This window comes from Drosophila takahashii, chromosome 3R, assembly GCF_030179915.1.
Source record: "Drosophila takahashii strain IR98-3 E-12201 chromosome 3R, DtakHiC1v2, whole genome shotgun sequence".
NCBI lineage: Eukaryota > Metazoa > Arthropoda > Insecta > Diptera > Drosophilidae > Drosophila > Drosophila takahashii.
This window is the reverse complement of record NC_091681.1, coordinates 4,340,184-4,348,136: the sequence shown is the minus strand read 5'-3', so window position 1 is coordinate 4,348,136 and position 7,953 is coordinate 4,340,184. Positions and strand designations below refer to the sequence as shown.

Sequence of the window (7,953 nt, the reverse complement as noted above, 5' to 3'; positions counted from 1 at the left end):
TGTTTTGACTGTGAAATGTTTTCCATAAATATATGGCCGAAAATGGTTTATTGCCCAGTGGATAGCTGTTGTATTTTTATTACTTTCTCCTTTCGTAAAAGATCTTGATGCATAGGCTACTGGTAGCCGAGTGTTATCGTAATCTTGAGTAAGAACAGCTCCACATGCTTGTTTGCTTGCATCTGTTGTTATGCAAAATTCTTTATTAAAATCGGGATATTGCAATAATGTGGGTTTCATCAATTGGGTTTTTAGGTATTCAAATGCGTATTGACATTTCTATGTCCAGTCAAATTTAACATTCTTTTTACATAATCTAGTTATGTGACGTGAATAATCGGAAAAGTTTTTAATAAAACGTCTGTAGTAATTGCAAAATGCAACGAATCTTCTAGCGCTGTCTGCGTCCGTTGGGACTGGGTATTTTTCTATTACTTCGTATTTTTTACTATCTGGTAAAATACCTTTGTCAGTATACTTGTGTCCAAGAAAGGTCACTTCGTGTCTGAAAAATGTGCACTTCTCTGGGTGCAGTTTAAGGTTGTTTTTTCTACATAGATCAAAGACGTATGTAAGATTTTTAATCATGTGTTTTTCTGAACAACCGATGACAATTAGGTCATCCATATACAAGAATGCCTGAGATGGTTCGATACCTGAAATTGCAATTGTCATCATTCTTTGGAAAGAATTTGGCGCTATTTTTAAACCATAAGGTAATCGTGTAAATCGATAGGAGCCATTGCTCGTGGAAAAGGACGTTATATTTCTAGACGTATCTTCGAGTTCTATTTGATGAAATCCTGACATTAGATCTAGACCTGAAAAGTATTTAGCTCTACCTAATTGGTCAAGAATATCGTCTATTCTTGGTAGTGGAAATTTATCTGATAAAATTTTTTTGTTAATTTGGCGGTAATCAATTACGAAACGCCATCTTTTTGTATTGCAATTTGGTAATGATTTTTTCGGGACTATTAATAATGGACTGTTGTATTCTGAAACTGATGGTTCTACTATTTTATCTTTAATTAGTTTTTCCACTTGTTTTTCTACTTCTTCTTTTTGACTGTGGGGGATTCTGTAATTCTTTATATATACTGGTTCATCATCTTTCATTCTTATTTTTTGTTTATAGAAATTGTTGGTTGATATTGGTTCGGTTTCTATCCCGAATATATCTGTGTATTTGGTGCATAATTCTTTAAGTATTTCTTTAAATTGAGGCGGGAAATTTTTGTTAAGTTTTTCTAAAATTTCTTCGTTATTTGTATTTTTATTATCTTTAATTATATCGTAGTTATCCAATGGTTCGACTTTAAGTGTATTTAATTGAAGAATTGCTGTTTTATTTGTTGTATTTAGAATTCGGACAAAGGTGTTTTTAGAATCTGCAATGGAATTTCCAATGAATATTCCATTTTGGATCTCTTGGTTTGGTATAAGTATATACCTGGTTCCTGAATTTATAGTTATTTTTCGGATGACTTGAGATCTTGCTGGTAAAATGGTCGAATTATTTTCTAGTGTATGATTTATTGGAATATTAATCGGATTACGGAGATTATCTGGTCTCAGTATAAGCCAATCATTTTCTGGTTTTAAATCTATTTGACAATTGTATTTTTTCATAAAATCTATTCCTATAATTCCATCACATGGAATAGGAAAGTTGGACGTTACTATATGGAAATTATGTGGTATAGCATAGTTGCCTGATAGAAGTTCTATTGCTGCTAAACCTTTTGAATTTGTTGTTCCCTCGCCAACGCCTGATATTTGCGTAATATTTTTATAGTCAACATTGTTAAATGAGTCTGATGATTCTTTGATTAAAGAGATGTCTGCACCTGTATCAACTAGTAATGTATATAAGTTATTGGTGTTTTCATTTTTAAGTGAAATAAAAAGATTGAAGTTAAGATTGATAGTGTGAACCGTATTTTTTACTGGGTTTTTTATCTTAAGGGTCTTTATTGGTTTTCCGAAGTTGTTTGTACTTGTCGAACGTTGTTGTTGGTATTTTGTCTGTTTGCGTTTGTATTGGTATCAAATAAAAACACCTCTTAACGAGGTAAAAAACTAGTGACGACCGCACCTTCAACATACAAAAGTTCTGATATCAACATTTGTGACGAAAAATTATTACACTCGTCATTAAATAGACTTTCTAATATTTTCTCATTCGGCCCGCCCTAGCAAACTATTCCAGCCTTTTTCCCTTTACAGGCATTTTCTATTGCAGCGTGACGAATGAGAAAAGATTAGAAAGTCTATTTAATGACGAGGGTAATAATTTTTCGTCACAAATGTTGATATCAGAACTTTTGTATGTTGAAGGTGCGGTCGTCACTAGTTTTTTACCTCGTTAAGAGGTGTTTTTATTTGATATCAGAAGTTTTTGTTTGTTTACATTTGCTCTCATAGGAGCTAATATATACATTTAAATTTAAATTGGTCAATCATAATTTTTAAACTATTGTATTTTAACAAATTAAGTTAAAAAGGCGTTGAAGTATTTCAAAATACCTTTTAAACAAGGTATAGCACATGTCTGTACCTTTAGTAGTATAGAACTTACAAACTAACGAAATTTAGCTATTTTTAGCTTTTTCCCGCTAAAGTAGCGGCTTTTTCCAAAAGTCGTAGAACAAAAGATTCCTATATGGAACTCTTAAGTGCAAATTTACAGATTCCATGACCCTAAAATACAGTTCGGATACCCTCCCACAAAATTCAATACTCAGGGAGCGTTAATTGTTCGAGCTGGCAAAAGTGGCTATTTTCGTATAAAAATAACTTTTAAACGTGACTTTTTACAGTAATGTGTTATATACCAAAATTTAAGGAATCTCAAGGGCTATACAGTTTAAAGTTTTCAAGAAAATCGTTAGAGCCGTTTTTGAGATTATTAAAAAAAAGCTAAAAAAAAAGTTTTAAAAAATTGTCTTTTGTTCATATCTTTTTAATTATTACATTTACACAAATTGCATATAGAAGGCGTTTATAGCATTTAAAAATACCTTTCAAACAAGATGCATCACAAGTCTGTAGCTTTAGTAGTATAGAAGTTACGGTTTTCCGAATTTTAGCTATTTATAGCTGTTTTCCCGCTAAACTAGCGAGTTTTTCCAAAAGTGGTAGAACAAAAGTTTTTTATATCGATGGGATGAACGTCATATTAAATTTTCAAAACTTAAGAAACATGTTTTGGACAAACTGACAAACTGACAAACTGACAAACAGAATTAAATTTTCATTTTGGGAAGAAGAAGGAAATCTTATTTTGGCTATAACTTTTGAACGGAGCGTCGGATTTTGACAAATGACCCCTCATTCGACGGGTATTTTCAAAAGGAATACAACTAAAACATTGCGAGGGGGCATTTATCCCCACCGGCCCCAACAGCTCCAAATTTCGAAATTTTCATTTTTTCACTTTCACCGCTCTCTCTCCCAAGCCAATTGATTTTCTTAAAGTCTTGGTATGCAATCCTTTAAGGTGTATCATTCATTATGATCGGACCATCACACTAGATTTTCATTTCTTCGTGTATATATAGTAGTCGCCTTCGCACACTCTCCTGGTGCGCTTCGTCACTACATGGACTGCCGTCCATAGTGATTGTTATTACCGTTGAAGTTTTTATTGGAGTTATATCCATTATTGTTTCCACCACGGTTGTTTCCTCTATAGTTTCCTCTGTAGTTATTGTTGGTCTGGTTATTATAGTTTCGGTTATAACCGTTATTTTGGTTATAACCATTGTTTTGGTAAAATCCATTATTTTGATAATTACCTCTGTTGTTACCCCAACCGCGATAATTATTTCTGAAGTTATTACCACGATAGTTGTTTCCTTTTTGTGTGTATAGGATCGAGTTGGCGTTGCCTGTCATCTCAGTACTACACTGTATGTACTTCGTGACGGCTTCGTTCATTGTTGAAAAGTTGCCAGCTTCTAGGATAGTCTTAAGTCGGCCATGCTCACAATTTTTGATCATTGTGGTTATAGCTTCCTTTGTGCTGAACTTGTCGGCATGTTCAGCCGGTAGTCCTTCGTCAATGTATGAAGCTTCAAGGAGCTTTCGTAGGTTATCTATTTCATTTGTAAATTTTTCAGCAGTTTTGCCTTTTTGGCTTGTTTTAGCCATTTTTGCTTTGACAACGTCAGATGTTTCTCCGTCAATAGTGTCTTGCAGTTTTTGGATTATTGCGTTTATCGTTAGTTCATTTTGAACCTTATATAGTGTAGATCCTACAATTTTTGATTTGACGACTTCTACAGCCAAATCTTCAAACGTTCCCTTTGTCAGGTCAACCAGCTTCAAAGCTGTTACAAATCTATGCAAGTGTAGTTTTTGTCCGTTAAATTCCGGAATGGCACTTGCTATTTCTTTAATATATGCCCGTTGGGCTGATGAATCTGCCATTATGTTTTCTTTTGTTTCTACGATATTTGTATCTGAATCTATATTTTCCTCTTCTTCTGTTTCTGACTCTACTGCTTTAATAAATGCAGGGATTGAGAGATCGTGTAGATCTTTTTCATCTATTTCGATATCTTTGCTTATATCTGAATCTTCTTCTTCTGCTAGGGCTTTTTGTTGGTCTAATGTTAAAGGCGTATTTAAAATTGTCGGGATATATATTTTTAAATCATACTTATCCTTGACAGCTATTAGGTTTGCCCGCAACCTTATCAATATTTTAGATAATTTTGATAAGTTTGTTTTGTTAATTATTTCCCTATTTTCATGCACTAGGGTTCTTGCCTGATTGTAAGAGTCTACAAGAATTTTTGCATGTTTATCTACTGTTTCTTTTTGTGTTTGCCTTTTTTGGCTTACACATTTGTAGGACTTTTCAAAGGTTTCTTTTAATTCTCGGATATGGAGTATTAACTGCTCCCATTCCATTATAAATTTTTAGTCATTTCTGTTTTTTAATTTTTACTTGTGCATAATTTTTAGCACGTTAATATGTCCTAAGACTGGGTATGTCGATTTCGGAGAATACTTTACAGTTTCTCACGGTAGACAGTACTACGGCCACGGTTGCCAGATTTGGCTCTTTTGAGCCAAATCTGGCTCTTTTTTTTGGCGTTGGCTCTTTGGCCCATTTTTATTGAATTTGGCTCTATTTTGCTAATAGCGATAAAAAAATATTTTAAACTTGAAAAAAAACAGAATTCATTTTTTTATTAATGCATTTTTTTTTTGCTATTTTAAGAGTGATTTATGTCTGAAACCCAAAAGTGCCAGATCGAAACTAAATTGTTCCGCTGGTATGGTAGCTCTAAACAAGTGTATCGATATGGTAACTTTCACATGTGCTTCTAAATTTGGCGGTGATTGTGGTGTCTCAAAGTGTGCGAAAATAATTTGTGCAAAATGGACAAGTAAGTAAAGAAATCGTGTACATTTGTGTATCTCAAATGCAATATAGCTAATTTGTTTACCTAAATGCAGGTTTGTTTTAACTTCAAGCAGTTTAAATAAAGCTGCGCCCACGCCGCAAACGCATACTGAGACTTCAAGCGATTCACATCCCGCAAACAAAAAGTAAGAGTAAAAGTGTTATTTTTCTAATGATCTAGCTAACATTTCTTCGTCGTAGAATTTCTGTTTCGGAAAATCGCAAAGTGCGTACTGAATGGCTGGACAAATTTTCCTGGCTGAAGAACGACGACGGGCGTGCATCTTGTATTGCCTGTGGTATAATTTTACGGAATCACCTGACGCACATCCAAAGACATTCGACCCAGGCTTCACATATACGTTGCTTAAAAATAAAGGAAAGCCAACTGAAAATCGACACATTTACAAAGGAACGTAGTGACAATAATTATAAGCAGGTGCGCGATGCCGAGTACGCACTTGTTATGTTTTTGGTAATGCATAACCTCCCGTTTTTGCTGATGGACTACTTGCCGGACTTGCTGCGGGTCTGTTGTCCAGATTCAAAAATTGCGAAGGGCGTAAAGTGTGGTCGGACCAAGGCAACTGACATTTCGAAGGAACTTGCAAAAAAAGCAATGCAGCGGATAGTGAGTGCATTACAAGAAACAAAATTTTCTTTAATTGTTGATGAAACCACAGACGTTGCCAACAAAAAAGCCCTAGTGTTGGTGGTACGTTACTTTCACAACATTTCTGGCAGTATTAGGGACCAATTTTTAGCTCTTATTGAGGTGGAAAAATGTGATGCTCAATCGATTTATAACGCCATCAAAGCGTTCTTTTCTGACAACCAAATACCTCTTAAAAATCTAATCGGCCTGGCAACAGATGGTGCTAATGTTATGGCTGGAGGCCTTAATAGCCTTAAAACCAAATTAAGTGGAGATACCCATCTCTTTTCTTTGAAATGTACCTGCCATTCTTTACACCTTTGCTCAGGATACGCCTGTAAAAAATTACCGTCCGAAATTGAAATGCTGTGCCGTAAAATATATTCATATTTTTCGTTTAGTCCAAAAAGAACATCGGAATTAAAAGAATTTCAAGAATATTGTAGTATAAAGCCCCATAAAATTTTAGGAATAGCCATGACACGTTGGTTATCTTTAGAGAAGGTTATTTCGCGAATTCTGGAGCAATGGGATGCTCTTGAACTCTTTTTCTCGTCCCAGGCTTTGGAAGTTAACAACATTAAGCCAAAAGAGATAGCTAATTCCATGGCCAAGCCAGAGCTTAAAATTTACTTATTATTTTTAAGCTTCATTTTGAAAATCATTAATGATTTAAACGTTGAATTTCAGTCTGAATCGGCTCGTTTGCCATATTTGTATGCAAGATTACAAAGCAGCATTAAGCTTATTTTAAGCAACATTGTAACGCAGGACTACGTCAAAAATATGAATTTAGAAGAATTAAATATTTGTGATCTTGAAATATATTTTTTGCCTGTTGAAGAAATATTCATAGGGTTTAGTGCACAACAGTGCATCTCTGACTCTGGTTTACTAGAAGAGCAATCTAACAGCATTAAAGTAACAATAAGACAATTTTATTTGGAACTTGTTGACCAAATAACACGACGATTTGATTTCTCAAGAAAGGACATACAAAATTTGGTTTTAATAACTCCTGCCAAAGTTCTATCCGCTGAGGAGTGGAACATTGTTCCACTGCTAAAAAATTTTGAATACCTCTGCGAATCAGAGTTTGACAAAATAATAAATCAGTGGAAAATGCTGAAATTATCAAACGATACATTAAAAAAAGAGACTGATATAATTTTATTTTGGGATAACATTTCAATGATTACAAATGGATTAAATGAAAGTGTGTTTAAAGATCTCATTAAGTTTGTACACAACTTATTATCACTCCCACACAGCTCTGCTGCAGCAGAGCGAAAATTTTTTGCAATTAGCCTAATAAAAACCAAATTAAGAAATAAATTAGAATTTAATACCGTTAGCAGCATAATGCTATGCAAGGAATTAATTTTAAATAAAGAAACGCACTATGTTTGGTCGCACAAAGATTTAAATTAAGATATGATAAGAAAAAAAAAACTGAATATGCTTGGTCTCAGAATGACTTTAATTACCAGTAAGATTTAGCTGTTAAGCTGTTTCATTTCAGAAAAATGTTTTGTTATGTTTTTGTTTATGTTTTTATATACTATCTTATGATTTAAGTTAAATAAATTCGAAATAAATAATAAATAAAAATTTGGCTCTTTTTTATTCAAATTGGCTCATTTTTAATCATTTTTTGGCCCAAAAAAAATTTTTGAAGTGGCAACCGTGACTACGGCCTTTTGCGTTCTGCTGCAATGAATAATTGGATAGAATTCAAGATCGTACCTATTCATGTATTCATACTCAAAATCTGCAATTAATAGAGGCTCTGCTCTGTTCCTAATTAAGGCTAATACCCTATTCTCAAAATTTGGCTCGTTAGCCAATATAACTCTAAGGCACTCTGTTGTATTCATTT

At 33.8% G+C, this 7,953-nt stretch overlaps 1 long non-coding RNA gene across 1 annotated transcript; it reads left to right on the top strand.

Annotated features, from left to right (window-relative positions):
• Positions 1-5,096: 5,096 nt before the first annotated feature.
• Positions 5,097-7,678, top strand: LOC108066104 (uncharacterized). The gene is made up of 3 exons (XR_011419386.1): positions 5,097-5,402; positions 5,473-5,565; positions 5,621-7,678. It is a non-coding gene; the product is annotated as an uncharacterized lncRNA (long non-coding RNA).
• Positions 7,679-7,953: the final 275 nt, after the last annotated feature.